The 12,427-nt window shown below is 48.1% G+C and overlaps 1 long non-coding RNA gene across 1 annotated transcript; it reads left to right on the top strand.

Moving 5' to 3' along the window:
- Positions 1–9,387: 9,387 nt before the first annotated feature.
- Positions 9,388–11,934, top strand: LOC131589474 (uncharacterized). The gene is made up of 3 exons (XR_009279751.1): positions 9,388–11,223; positions 11,266–11,638; positions 11,721–11,934. It is a non-coding gene; the product is annotated as an uncharacterized LOC131589474 (long non-coding RNA).
- The last annotated feature ends 493 nt before the right edge of the window (positions 11,935–12,427 follow it).

The following is a 12,427-nucleotide window of genomic DNA, read 5'->3' as shown; positions in this document are numbered from 1 at the left end:
CTGTGTCCTGGGATCTCATCCCAAATCCCAAATCCCTCTCCAGCTCTCCCAGAGCTCTCCAGGGTTTCCCTGGAGCTTCTCTTTTCCCACTTGGGCACTTCCAGGGGTGGAGCCTCCCTGGGAATTCCATCCCATTCCCTTCCCAGCCAGGAATTCCTTCCCAAATCCCACCCAAATTCTCCTTTTCCAGTTTAAACCCATTCCCTGTGTCCTGGGATCTCATCCCAAATCCCTCTCCAGCTCTCCCAGAGCTCTCCAAGGTTTCCCTGGAGCTTCTCTTTTCCCACTTGGGCACTTCCAGGGATCCAGGGGCTGACACCGCTGCCCTGGGAATTCCATTCCCACCCTCCCAGCCAGGAATTCCTTCCCAAATCCCACCCAAATTCCCCTTTTCCGGTTTGAACCCATTCCCTGTGTCCTGGGATCTCATCCCAAATCCCTCTCCAGCTCTCCTGGAGCCTCTTCGGGCTCTGAGGTTTCCCTGGAGCTTCTCCCACTTTCCTTGGACACTTCCAGGGATGGAGCAGCCACAGCTTCCCTGGGAATTCCATCCCATTCCCTCCCAGCCAGGAATCCATTCCCAAATCCCACCCAAATTCCCTTTTCCAGTTTAAACCCATTCCCTGTGTCCTGGGATTCCATCCCTGATCCCAAATCCCTCTCCAGCTCTCTTGGAGCTCTCCAAGGTTTCCCTGGAGCTTCTCCCACTTTCCTTGGACATTCCCAGGGATGGAGCAGCCACGGCTTCCCTGGGAATTCCATCCCATTCCCTCCCTTCCCAGCCAGGAATTCCATCCCCAAATTCTCCTTTTCCAGTTTAAACCCATTCCCTGTGTCCTGGGATCTCATCCCAAATCCCAAATCCCTCTCCAGCTCTCCTGGAGCTCTGAGGTTTCCTTGGAGCTTCTCCCACTTTCCTTGGACACTCCCAGGGATGGAGCAGCCACAGCTTCCCTGGGAATTCCATCCCATTCCCTTCCCAGCCAGGAATTCCTTCCCAAATCCCACCCAAATTCTCCTTTTCCAGTTTAAACCCATTCCCTGTGTCCTGGGATCCCATCCCTGATCCCAAATCCCTCTCCAGCTCTCCTGGAGCTCTGAGGTTTCCCTGGAGTTTCTCTTTTCCCACTTTCCCACTTGAGCTTCCCTGGGAATTCCATCCCATCCCATTCCCTCCCCAAATCCCAGCTGAGTCAGATTCAATTTTCCCTGTTGGACACTAAAGTTTCCCTTCCGAACTTCCCACATCCGAGGAGGTTCCACACCGGAACATTTCCAAATCCAGGGATTCAGGAATTGTTTGGAATGGATTGGAAATCCACTGGAATCCTCACAATTCCCCTTCCACCCTGGATTTCCTTAAAACCAAAGAGAAAAAATCCCCATTTTTCCCTGGGTTTCCTCTCACCCTCATTTTTCCCATCGCTTCGGATCTCCTGCAAATCCCAAATCCCAAATCCCTCATTCCCCCCATCCTAGAACAGGGAAAAAAAAACCCCCAAAACCACCCAGAAATGTCCCCAGCTGCCTCTTCCCAACCAAAATTCCTTCTTTTTTCCACCCAGGAGCACAAATTCCTTCCCAAAACGGACCCAGATCCACTTTTATGGAACGCTGGCCTTGCCCAATTAAACCAATTAATCCTTCAGCAGCTAAAAATACCCCAAATTCAGCTCTTTCACCTTCGGAATTTCTGTTTTAAGCAGCTCATTAAATCCTCCCCGTGCCCCCTGAGGCCGCTGCTAGCCTGGTTTTTACCAGAGGTGAAATTTTTGTCCCATTTTCCCCCGTTTTCTTCTTTTCCTTTTATTTATCCTCTCCAAACTGTTTTCCCGCTATTTTCTTTCCCACATCTCCCAAAAATTCCGTAAATCAACTTAAAAAAACCCTCCCGTTCCTGGATCCTGGAACTTCCCAGATCCTGGATCCTCCAGTTCCCAGATCCTGGATCCTTCCAGTTCCTGGATCCTGGATCCCTCCAGATCCTGGATCCTCCAATTCCCAGATCCAGGTTCCCCAATTCCCAGATCCTGGATCCCTTCAGGATCCTCCAATTGCCAGATCCAGGATCCTTCCAGTTCCTGGATCCAGGATCCCTTCAGGATGCTCCAATTCCCAGATCCTGGATCCCTCCAATTCCCAGATCCATGGGGATCCTCCAATTCCCAGATCCAGGATCCTTCCAGGTTCCCCAATTCCCAAATCCTGGATCCCTTCAGGATCCTCCAATTCCCAGATCCAGGATTCCTCCAATTCCCAGATCCTGGATCCTTCCAGTTCCTGGATCCTGGATCCCTCCTGGATCCTCCAATTCCCAGATCCAGGTTCCCCAGTTCCCAGATCCTGGATCCCTCCAGTTCCCAAATCCTGGATCCCTCCAGATCCTGGATCCTCCAATTCCCAGATCCAGGTTCCCCAGTTCCCAGATCCTGGATCCCTCCAGTTCCTGGATCCTGGATCCTCCAATTCCCAGATCCATGATCCTCCAATTCTTGGATCCTGGATCCCTTCAGGATCCTGCAATTCCCAGATCCTGGATCCCTCCCGTTCCTGGATCCTGGATCCCTCCTGGATCTTCCAGTTCCCAGATCCAGGATCCTCCAATTCCCAGATCCTGGATCCTTCCAGTTCCTGGATCCTGGATCCCTCCAATTCTTGGATCCTGGATCCCTCCAGGATCCTGCAATTCCCAGATCCACCATCCTCCAATTCCCAGATCCTGGATCCCTCCAGGATCCTCTAATTCCCAAATCCTGGATCCCTCCAGGATCCTTCAATTCCCAGATCCTGGATCCTCCAATTCCCAAATCCTGGATCCCTCCAGATTCCCCAATTCCCAGATCCTGGATCCCTCCAGTTCCTGGATCCTGGGAGCCCTGGAGTGAAAATAGTGGGAAAAAAGAGGAATTAGGAAAACAGGCAAAAAAGGGGGGGGGGGATTTGGAAAATCAGAAAAAAAAATTAAAAAGAGGGAATTAGGAAAATAAAGGGAATTAGGATAATGGGCATGGAATGGGATTTACCTGGAAACAGGGGCCAGAAAATTCAGAAATAAAAGTGGATGTGTTTAATGAAAGGCTGCGTTTAAGGGCACAGGAAACCTCCCCAAGGGGCTGCAGCCAAAACCGCCCATGGAGTGTTCCAGAAAATTCTCAGCTGATTTATAAAATCAGCCTTTAATCCTGATTAACCCCCAGGTTAACCAATCACCAAATTAATTATCGATGGATTAATCACCTCCAAGTGGATGAAGCCCCGTTCCCCCAGCTTGCTCCCCAAAAATCCACTTTGGGTGAGGTGAGGTGGCCTTGGGTCACAGAGGGGTCGTTTTGTCTGCCCAAAACACCGGGACACAAATCCAGACACAACTCCAGAACTCTGGACACAATTCCAGACACAAATCCAGACACAATTCCAGACACAAATCCAGACACAGCTCCAGACACAATTCCAGAACTCCAGACACAATTCCAGACACAACTCCAGACACAACTCCAGACACAATTCCAGACGACAATTCCAGAACTCTGGACACAGCTCTGGACACAATTCCAGACACAATTCCAGAACTCCAAACACAATTCCAGAACTCCAGACACAATTCCAGACACTATTCCAGAACTCCAGATACAATTCCAGAACTCCAGACAGAGCTCCAAAATTCCGGACACAGTTCTGGACACAATTCCAGAACTCTGGACACATCTCCGGACACAGCTCTGGACACAATTCCAGAATTCCAGACAGAATTCCAGAACTCCAGACACAGCTCCGGACACAACTCTGGACACAATTCTGGACACAATTCCAGAACTCCGGACACAGCTCCAGGCACAGCTCTGGACACAATTCCAGAACTCCAGACACAGCTCCGGACACAATTCCGGACACAATTCCAGAACTCCAGACACAGCTCCAGAATTCCGGACACAGCTCTGGACACAGCTCCAGACACAATTCCAGAACTCCAGACAATTCCAGATGCAGCTCCAGAGCTCCAGACACTGCTCCGGACAGAGCTCCAGAATTCCAGACACAGTTCCGGACACAATTCCAGACACAATTCCAGAACTCCAAACACAGCTCCAGATGGAGTTTAGAGCTGGGAGCTGATGCTGAGCAGGATTCGTGAAACAGAAAATGGAAAATCTTAAAGTATCAAGAGCAGTGGAGGGTTTGGGAAAGAGAAAAATGTAAAAACCTCAAGGATCCAAGAGCAGCGCAGGATGTGAAAAATGGAAAAGGTGAAGATTTAAAGTATCGAGAGCAGAGCAGGATTTGAGAAAACAGAAGAGGGGAAATCTCGAGGATCCAAGATCAGTGCAGGGTTTGAAAAGTTAAAAAAGTAAAATTTTAAAGTATCAACAGCAGCACAAGATTTGAAAAATGGAAAAGTTCAAAGTCTCCAGAGCAGAGCAGGATTTGAGAAACAGAAAAGGGAAAATCTCGAGGATCCAAAGGCAGAGCAGGATTTGAAAGTCAAAAAGGTAAAAAATCTGAAGGAGCCGGCGGGCAGCGCCCATCGGTGCCAGCCCCCGGTGTCAGCCGGTGCCAGCAGATGTCACCGGTGTCACCGGTGGCACCGAGCCCCGCGGTCCCCGGCAGGTGGTGCTGCCGGCACCGGGATAAAGTCGGGAGAGGAGAAGCGGCCGGAGGTGAGCGGGATGGGGCGGCTGGAGCGGGGAGGGAGCGGGCAGGGATAACAAAGAGCTCCGGGAGCCGCTCGGGGAGAGACCGCGGGGGAGGAACCGCGGGGAGGAACCGCGGGGAGGAACCGGCTCCGGGCAGAGCCCGGGGAGGGGAGGAGGGAGCGCCGGGACAGAGCCGGGACTTGCCGGGGCCGCTCCCGGAGCCGATCCCGGGGCCGATCCCGATCCCGGGGCCGATCCCGATCCCGATCCCGGGGGCTGGTCCCGATCCCGATCCCGGGGCCGATCCCGATCCGGGGCCGATCCCGGGGCTGATCCCGATCCCGGGGCCGCTCCTGAGCCGATCCCGGTCCCGGTGCTGATCCCGGAGCCGATCCAGATCCCGATCCCGATCCCGGGGCTGATCCCGATCACGGTGCCACTCCCGGTGCCGCTCCCGATCCCGGAGCCTCTCCCGATCCCGGGGCCGCTCCCGGTACCGCTCCCAGAGCCGCTCCCCATCCCCGTGCCCATCCCGGTACCGCTCCCAGAGCCGCTCCCAATCCCGGAGCCGCTCCCAGAGCCAATCCCGGCGCCGATCCCAATCCCGGAGCCGATCCCGGTACCGCTCCCATTCCCGATACCGCTCCCAGAGCCGATCCCGGTACCGCTCCATTCCCGGTACCGCTCCCAGAGCCGATCCCGGTACCGCTCCCATTCCGGTCCCGCTCCCATTCCCGGTACCGCTCCCTCTCCCGGTCACCGCTCCCGGTCCCGCTCCCTCTCCCGGTACCGCTCCCATTCCCGGTCCCGCTCCCATTCCGGTTCCGCTCCCGGTCCCGCTCACCATTCCCGGTCCCGCTCCCATTCCCGGTCCCGCTCCCATTCCCGGTTCTCTCCCCGCGGAGCAGCAGCAGCAGCAGCAGCAGCAGCGGCTTCAAAGTGAAATTCCGGAGGAAATTTCAAGAGCATCCGGATCCGGAGAAGGAGAGAGAGAAAGAGGAAGGGGCAGAAGGAGCCGGAGGCGAGCGCGGATCGCGGAGCGGCTCCCGCCGGGGGATGGGGTGAGAGCCGCCGCTCCTCTCCCCGCGCTGCTTTTTCTTCTCCCACAGAAAGGATTTAAAGGGTTAAATTCCTGCCTTTGGGGGTTTATTTTCCACGGAAAGTTTAGCTTTGTTTTATTTTATTTTAATTTTTTTTATTATTTTTTTTTTTTTGGCGGGGGGATTGGGTGTGGCCGCGAGTTCTTGGGATGAATTCGCGTTCGAGGGAGGCTGTGAAACAAAAATCCGGGAGGATTGGAGCAGCTCAAACTTTTCCAGGAGTTAAAAATTCAGGATTTTATTGGGTTTGTTGCGTTCTGTATAATGGGAGCTGGTGGCGTTTCTGGCTGGATGAACTCCGGGGTGATTTGTGATTCCCCCGGAGGTTTTTCCAAGGGTGGAAGAATGGTTTGGACATGGAAAAAGGGGTTTAATTATTCCCAGCCTCAAACTTTTAGGAGCTGAAGTGTTGCTGTGAGTTCCTTGTGCAATCCTGGCTTTTTTGGGGCTCTGGAGCTGGAGGAATCCTGTCAGAAAATTCCCTTCAAAACTCGGCCTTTGGCAGGGCAAAGAGGGGATAAATAACATTTATTTTAATTTCATTTATTTCTTTTTAAATTATTAATTTATTTATTCTTTATTTATTTTATTATTATTTCAAATTTAATGATCAATTTATACTTATTTATTTTATTATTTATTTCAAATTTAGTAATCCATTCATTTATTCTTTATTATTAATTTAAAATTTAGTAATACGTTTCTTTGTCCTTTATTCATTTCATTATTTATTTCAAAATTTAATAATCCCTTTATTTATCCTTTATTTTATTATTTATTTCAAATTTAATAATCCGTTTATTTATTTCATTATTATATCTTTAAAATTTAATAATTAATTAATTATCCTTCATTTATTTTATTATTTCTTTAAAATTTAATAATTTATTTCTTCTTTATTTATTTTATTATTTCTTTAAAATTTAATGATCCATTTATTTATATTTTATTCATGTTATTATTTATTTCAAAAATAATTTGAAATAAATAATTTTATTTACTTATTTACTTATTTACTATTTATTTAAAAATTCATTATTTAATTACTTACTTATTTACTATTTATTTAAAAATTCAATAATCCATTTACATCTTTAATTTATTTCTTTTATTATTTCTTTAAAATCCTGGATTTTTTTTTTTTTATATAAAACATCCCATTTCCCCCCTTTTTTTTTTTTTTAATATATTCTTTTTTTAAATTTTTCCTTTTGGATTACCTAGATAAAGAGATCAGACACAGATTGGGAGGCAGAAAAAGCAGAATTGAGGAGTGACAGCAGCGTGAGGTTGACAGAAACCCTTTGAAGAGGATGTGCCTGATCCAGCTTCCATCTCCTCTTTTCCTGGCACTTTTCCCTCTGATCTGCTGGGAAAATAAAAAAACTTCCAGAGCTGCCAGGAGAGCTTTAACAAGGCCAAAACTCAGGATTGAGATCCCCCCCAGCAGCTCTGGGATTCCTTCCCGAGTTCCCAGCTCTTGGAAAATGTTGGGATGAGGAGTCAGTCTGTAATTATCACTGGCAGAGAGGCAAAAACCACATTGTTCCACCCCAAAAATTCATTTAATTCCATTGTTCCACCCAAAATTCACTTAATTCCATAGTTCCACCAAAAAATTCCTAATTTAATTCCATTATTCCACCCCAAAATTCATTTAATTCCATTGTTCCACCCAAAAATTAATTTAATTCCATAGTTCCACCCAAAAAATTCCTAATTTAATTCCATTATTCACCCCAAAATTCACTTAATTCCATAGTTCCACCCCAAAAATTTTTTAATTTAATTTTTATTTGAACTTTGAATTACTGCACAGCCTCCCAGCAGTTGTTGGTGTCCCAAAGCAGCTCCAAATTTCCAAAAATACCCCAATTTTGAGTGTTTAAACACCCTCCATGCCCTTTGTGACCTTGCTGGTCCCAGGAGCTGATCCAAAAATTCCCTTTATCTGGGAAGCTGCTGCTCCTCATTCTGAGCCTGGGAATGTTGGGAATGTCCTGGGAATGTCCTGGAATGTCCTGGGAATGTCCTGGGAATGTCCTGGGAATTCAGCAGAATCCTGGAGCTGAACCTCCCCAAGGTCACAACGAGGGGATGAGTAAAATACATTAAAAACCCCTTTCCTTTCCTTTTCCTTTCCTTTCCTTTCCTTCTTTCCTTTCCTTTCCTTTCCTTTCCTTTCCTTTCCTTTCCTTTCCTTCCTTTCCTTTCCTTTCCTTTCCTTTCCTTTCCTTTCCTTTCCTTTCCTTTCCTTTCTTTCCTTTCCTTTCCTTTTCCTTTCCTTTCCTTTCCTTTCCTTTCCTTTCCTTTCCTTTCCTTCCTTTCCCTTTCCTTTCCTTTCCTTTCCTTTCCTTTCCTTTTCCTTTCCTTTCCTTTCCTTTCCTTTCCTTTCCTTTCCTTTCCTTTCCTTTCCTTTTCCTTTCCTTCCTTTCCTTTCCTTTCCTTTCCTTTCCTTTCCTTTCCTTTCCTTTCCTTTCCTTTCCTTTCCTTTCCTTTCCTTTCCTTTCCTAACTTTTTCTCCCCAAACTCTTCCTGCAGCTCATTCCCGGGCTGGAATCCCGGAATATCCCGAATTATGGAATATCCAGAATTTAAAAGAGCCACCAAAACCCAGCTCCAGGCCCAGGACTAGGACAGGGATTAGCCAGGCTCGGCCTGAGGGGTCGGAATTCTGGTTTTTTGGGGAGGAAAGGGCAGAGAGAAGGAGCTGAGCATGGACTTTTATTATTATTTTATTATAAAGATATTATAATATAGAATAGAATAGAATAGAATAGAATAGAATAGAATAGAATAGTAATAGAATAGAATAGAATAGAATAGAATATGATATAATTATATTATATTACATTACATTACATTACATTATATTATATATTATTATATATTATATTATATTGTTATATATTATATTATATTATATTATATTATATAATATTATATAATATAATATTATATTATATTATATTATATTATATTATATTATATTATATTATATTATATTATATTATATTATATTATATTATATTATATTATATTATATTATATTATATTATATTATATTATATTATATTATATTATATTATATTATATTAATATATTTTATATATAATACATATATTAATATATTATATATTAATATATTAATATATTTATATATTATAAGATATTATATTTATAAGAAATAAACATTTCTTGTTTATCCAGCTCTGAGAGCAGCGGTGACAGACAGACAGACAGACAGACAGAGCTCAAGCTGCTGAGGGGAGATAAAAGGAAAGCAAACGGTCGGTGGAGGAGGAGGAGGAGGAGGAGGAGGAGGAGGAGGAGGAGGAGGAGGAGGAGGAGGAGGAGGAGGAGGAGGAGGAGGAGGGAGGAGGAGGAGGAGGAGGAGTTGGGGTTGTTGGGTTTTCAGGCTCTCTCTGTGCTCCAGTTCTGCCTTTTTGGGGGTTCCTGGGCTGGCTCAGGGGGATTTTGGGGGTTCCTGGGCTGGCTGCAGCTGCTCCAGGGGATTTTGGGGGTTCCTGGGCTGGCTCAGGGGGATTTTGGGGGTTCCAGGCTGGCTGTGGCTGCTCCGGGGGATTTTGGGGTTCCTGGGATGGCTGTGGCTGCTCTGGGGATTTTGGGGGTTCCTGGGCTGGCTGTGGCTGCTCCAGGGGATTTTGGGGGTTCCTGGGATGGCTGTGGCTGCTCTGGGGGATTTTGGGGGTTCCTGGCTCCGGGAGAGCCCGGCCGGGCTCCAGGCAGGGCTCAGCTGAGTCAGCGTGGCCAGCAGCCAGGGCTGGGGATCATTTCTGTCCTGGGAACGCTCAATTCTGTCCTGGAATGCTCAGTTCTGTCCTGGGAATGCTCAATTCTGTCCTGGGAATGCTCAAATCTGTCCTGGGAATGCTCAATTCTGTCCTGGGAATGCTCAATTCTGTCCTAAACTCACTCATTTCTGTCCTTGAACTCATTTCTGTCCTGAACTCACTCAATTCTGTCCTGAATTCACTCAATTCTGTCCTAAACTCACTCAATTCTGTCCTGAATTCACTCAATTCTGTCCTGAACTAATTTCTGTCCTGAATTCACTCAATTTTGTCCTGAACTCACTCAATTTTGTCCTGAATTCACTCAATTTTGTCCTGAACTCACTCAATTTTGTCCTGAATTCACTCAATTCTGTCCTGAGCTCACTCATTTCTTTCCCTCTCACTCATTTCTGTCCTGAACTCATTTCTGTCCTGAATTCACTCAATTCTGTCCTGAACTCACTCAATTTTGTCCTGAATTCACTCATTTCTGTCCCTCTCACTCATTTCTGCCTCGCTCCCATCCTGGATGAACAGGGACACAGGGACAGGACTCATGGATGGACACAGGGATGGACACAGGGATGGACACAGGGATGGACACAGGGACAGGATTCCTGGATGGACACAGGGACAGGATTCCTGGATGGACACAGGGATGGACACAGGGACAGGATCCCTGGATGGACACAGGGACAGGATTCCTGGATGGACACAGGGATGGACACAGGGACAGGATCCCTGGATGGACACAGGGACAGGATTCCTGGATGGACACAGGGATGGACACAGGGATGGACACAGGGATGGACACAGGGACAGGATTCCTGGATGGACACAGGGACAGGGATCTGGATGGACACAGGGACAGGATTCCTGGATGGACACAGGGACAGGATTCCTGGATGGACACAGGGATGGGATCAGGATGGACACAGGGACAGGATCCCTGGATGGACACAGGGACAGGATTCCTGGATGGACACAGGGACAGGATTCCTGGATGGACACAGGGATGGACACAGGGATGGACACAGGGACAGGGATCAGGATGGACACAGGGACAGGATCCCTGGATGGACACAAGGACAGGATCCCTGGATGGACAGAGCTGTTTTGGGGTGCATTTCCCAGCCCCTCTGGGTGTCCCTGCAGGAGGAACTGCCTCATCCCCTCCCTGGATTATCTGGGCAGACCCGGCTCAGGCAGAGCCAGGCTTTGCAAGGCCAGCCCAAGTGAGCACAGATGGCCCAGCCAGGGCTGCCTTTAGTCCTGGCCAGGCCCTGGCACCTCTCGTGGCGCTGCTGCTGCTGCTGCCACCTGTCCCTGCTGTCCCCAAACGCTGTCCCCGAGCTCCTGGGTCACCTGAGCCCACCTGGCAGGTCCTGAGAGCCACGGGGACAGGTGAGGGGTGGCCCTGGTGACACTGAGGGGCACAAATAAAGGGTTGGGATTTGTCCCGGTGACAGTGAGGGGCACAAATAAAGGTTTGGGATTTGTCCTGGTGACACTGAGGGGCACAAATAAAGGTTTGGGATTTTCTGTAGTGGCAGTGAAAGTCACAAATAAAGGTTTGGGATTTTCTGTAGTGGCAGTGAAAGTCACAAATAAAGGTTTAGGGTTTGCTGTGGTGTCAGAGAGGGCACAAATAAAGGTTTGGGATTTGTCCTGGTGAAGTGAAAGGCACAAATAAAGGTTTAGGATTTGTTCTGGTGGCAGTGAAAAGCACAAATAAAGGTTTAGGGCTTGTCCTGGTAGCAATGGGGGCACAAATAAAGGTTTAGAGTTGGTCCTGGTGAAGTGAACAGCACAAATAAGGGTTTAGGGTTCGCTGTAGTGGCAGTGAAAGGCACAAATAAAGGTTCAGGATTTGTCCTGGTGGCAGAGAGGGCACAGATAAAGATTTGGGATTTGTCCTGGTGAAGTGAAAGGCACAAATATAAGTTTAGGATTTGTTCTGGTGGCAGTGAAGGACACAAATAAAGCTTTAGGGTTTGTCCTGGTAGCAATGGGGGCACAAATAAAGGTCTGGGATTTGCTGTAGTGGCAGAGAAAGGCACAAATGAAAGTTTAGGATTTGTTCTGGTGGCAGTGCAGGGCACAAATAAAGGTTTAGGGTTGGTCCTGGTGAAGTGAAGGGCACAAATAAAGGTCTGGGATTTGTCCTGGTGAAATGAAAGGCACATTTAAAGGTTTAGGGTTTTCCCTGGTGGGACAGGCAGATTTCCTGAGGAAATCAGTTTGGGGGCTGAGGAGAGGGAGCTCGTGTGAGGAGCGAGGTGGAAACGAGTGTGGAGGTTCCACGGCCTCTCCAGGGTCAGGCTGCCATTGGCAATCGATTGAGCCATTCCCTGGGTCCTCCCAAACATTCCCTGGATCCCTGGATCCTCCCCAGACATTCCCTGGATCCCTGGATCCCCCCAAACATTCCGTGACCTTCCCTGGATCCCCCCAAACATTCCCTGGATCCTCCCCAGACATTCCCTGGATCCCTGGGTTCTCCCCAGACATTCCCTGGATCCCTGGGTCCCCCCAAACATTCCCTGTGACCTTCCCTGGATCCTCCCTAAACATTCCCTGGATCACTGGATCCCCCCAAACATTCCCTGGATCCCCCCAAACATTCCCTGGATCCCTGGATCCTCCCCAGACATTCCCTGGATCCCTGGGTCCTCCCTAAACATTCCCTGTGACCTTCCCTGGATCCTCCCCAAACATTCCCTGGATCCCTGGGTCCTCCCAAACATTCCCTGGGTCCCTGGATCCTCCCAAACATTCCCTGTGACCTTCCCTGGGTCCTCCCCAAACATTCCCTGTGACCTTCCTTGGATCCTCCCTAAATATTCCCTGGGTCCTCCCCAAACATTCCCTGGATCCCCCCAAGCATTCCCTGAGACCT

The sequence above is a fragment of the Poecile atricapillus genome, chromosome 28 (assembly GCF_030490865.1).
Source record: "Poecile atricapillus isolate bPoeAtr1 chromosome 28, bPoeAtr1.hap1, whole genome shotgun sequence".
Lineage (NCBI taxonomy): Eukaryota > Metazoa > Chordata > Aves > Passeriformes > Paridae > Poecile > Poecile atricapillus.
The sequence above is the reverse complement of the archived record's forward strand: the minus strand, read 5'-3'. Positions and strand labels throughout refer to the sequence as shown.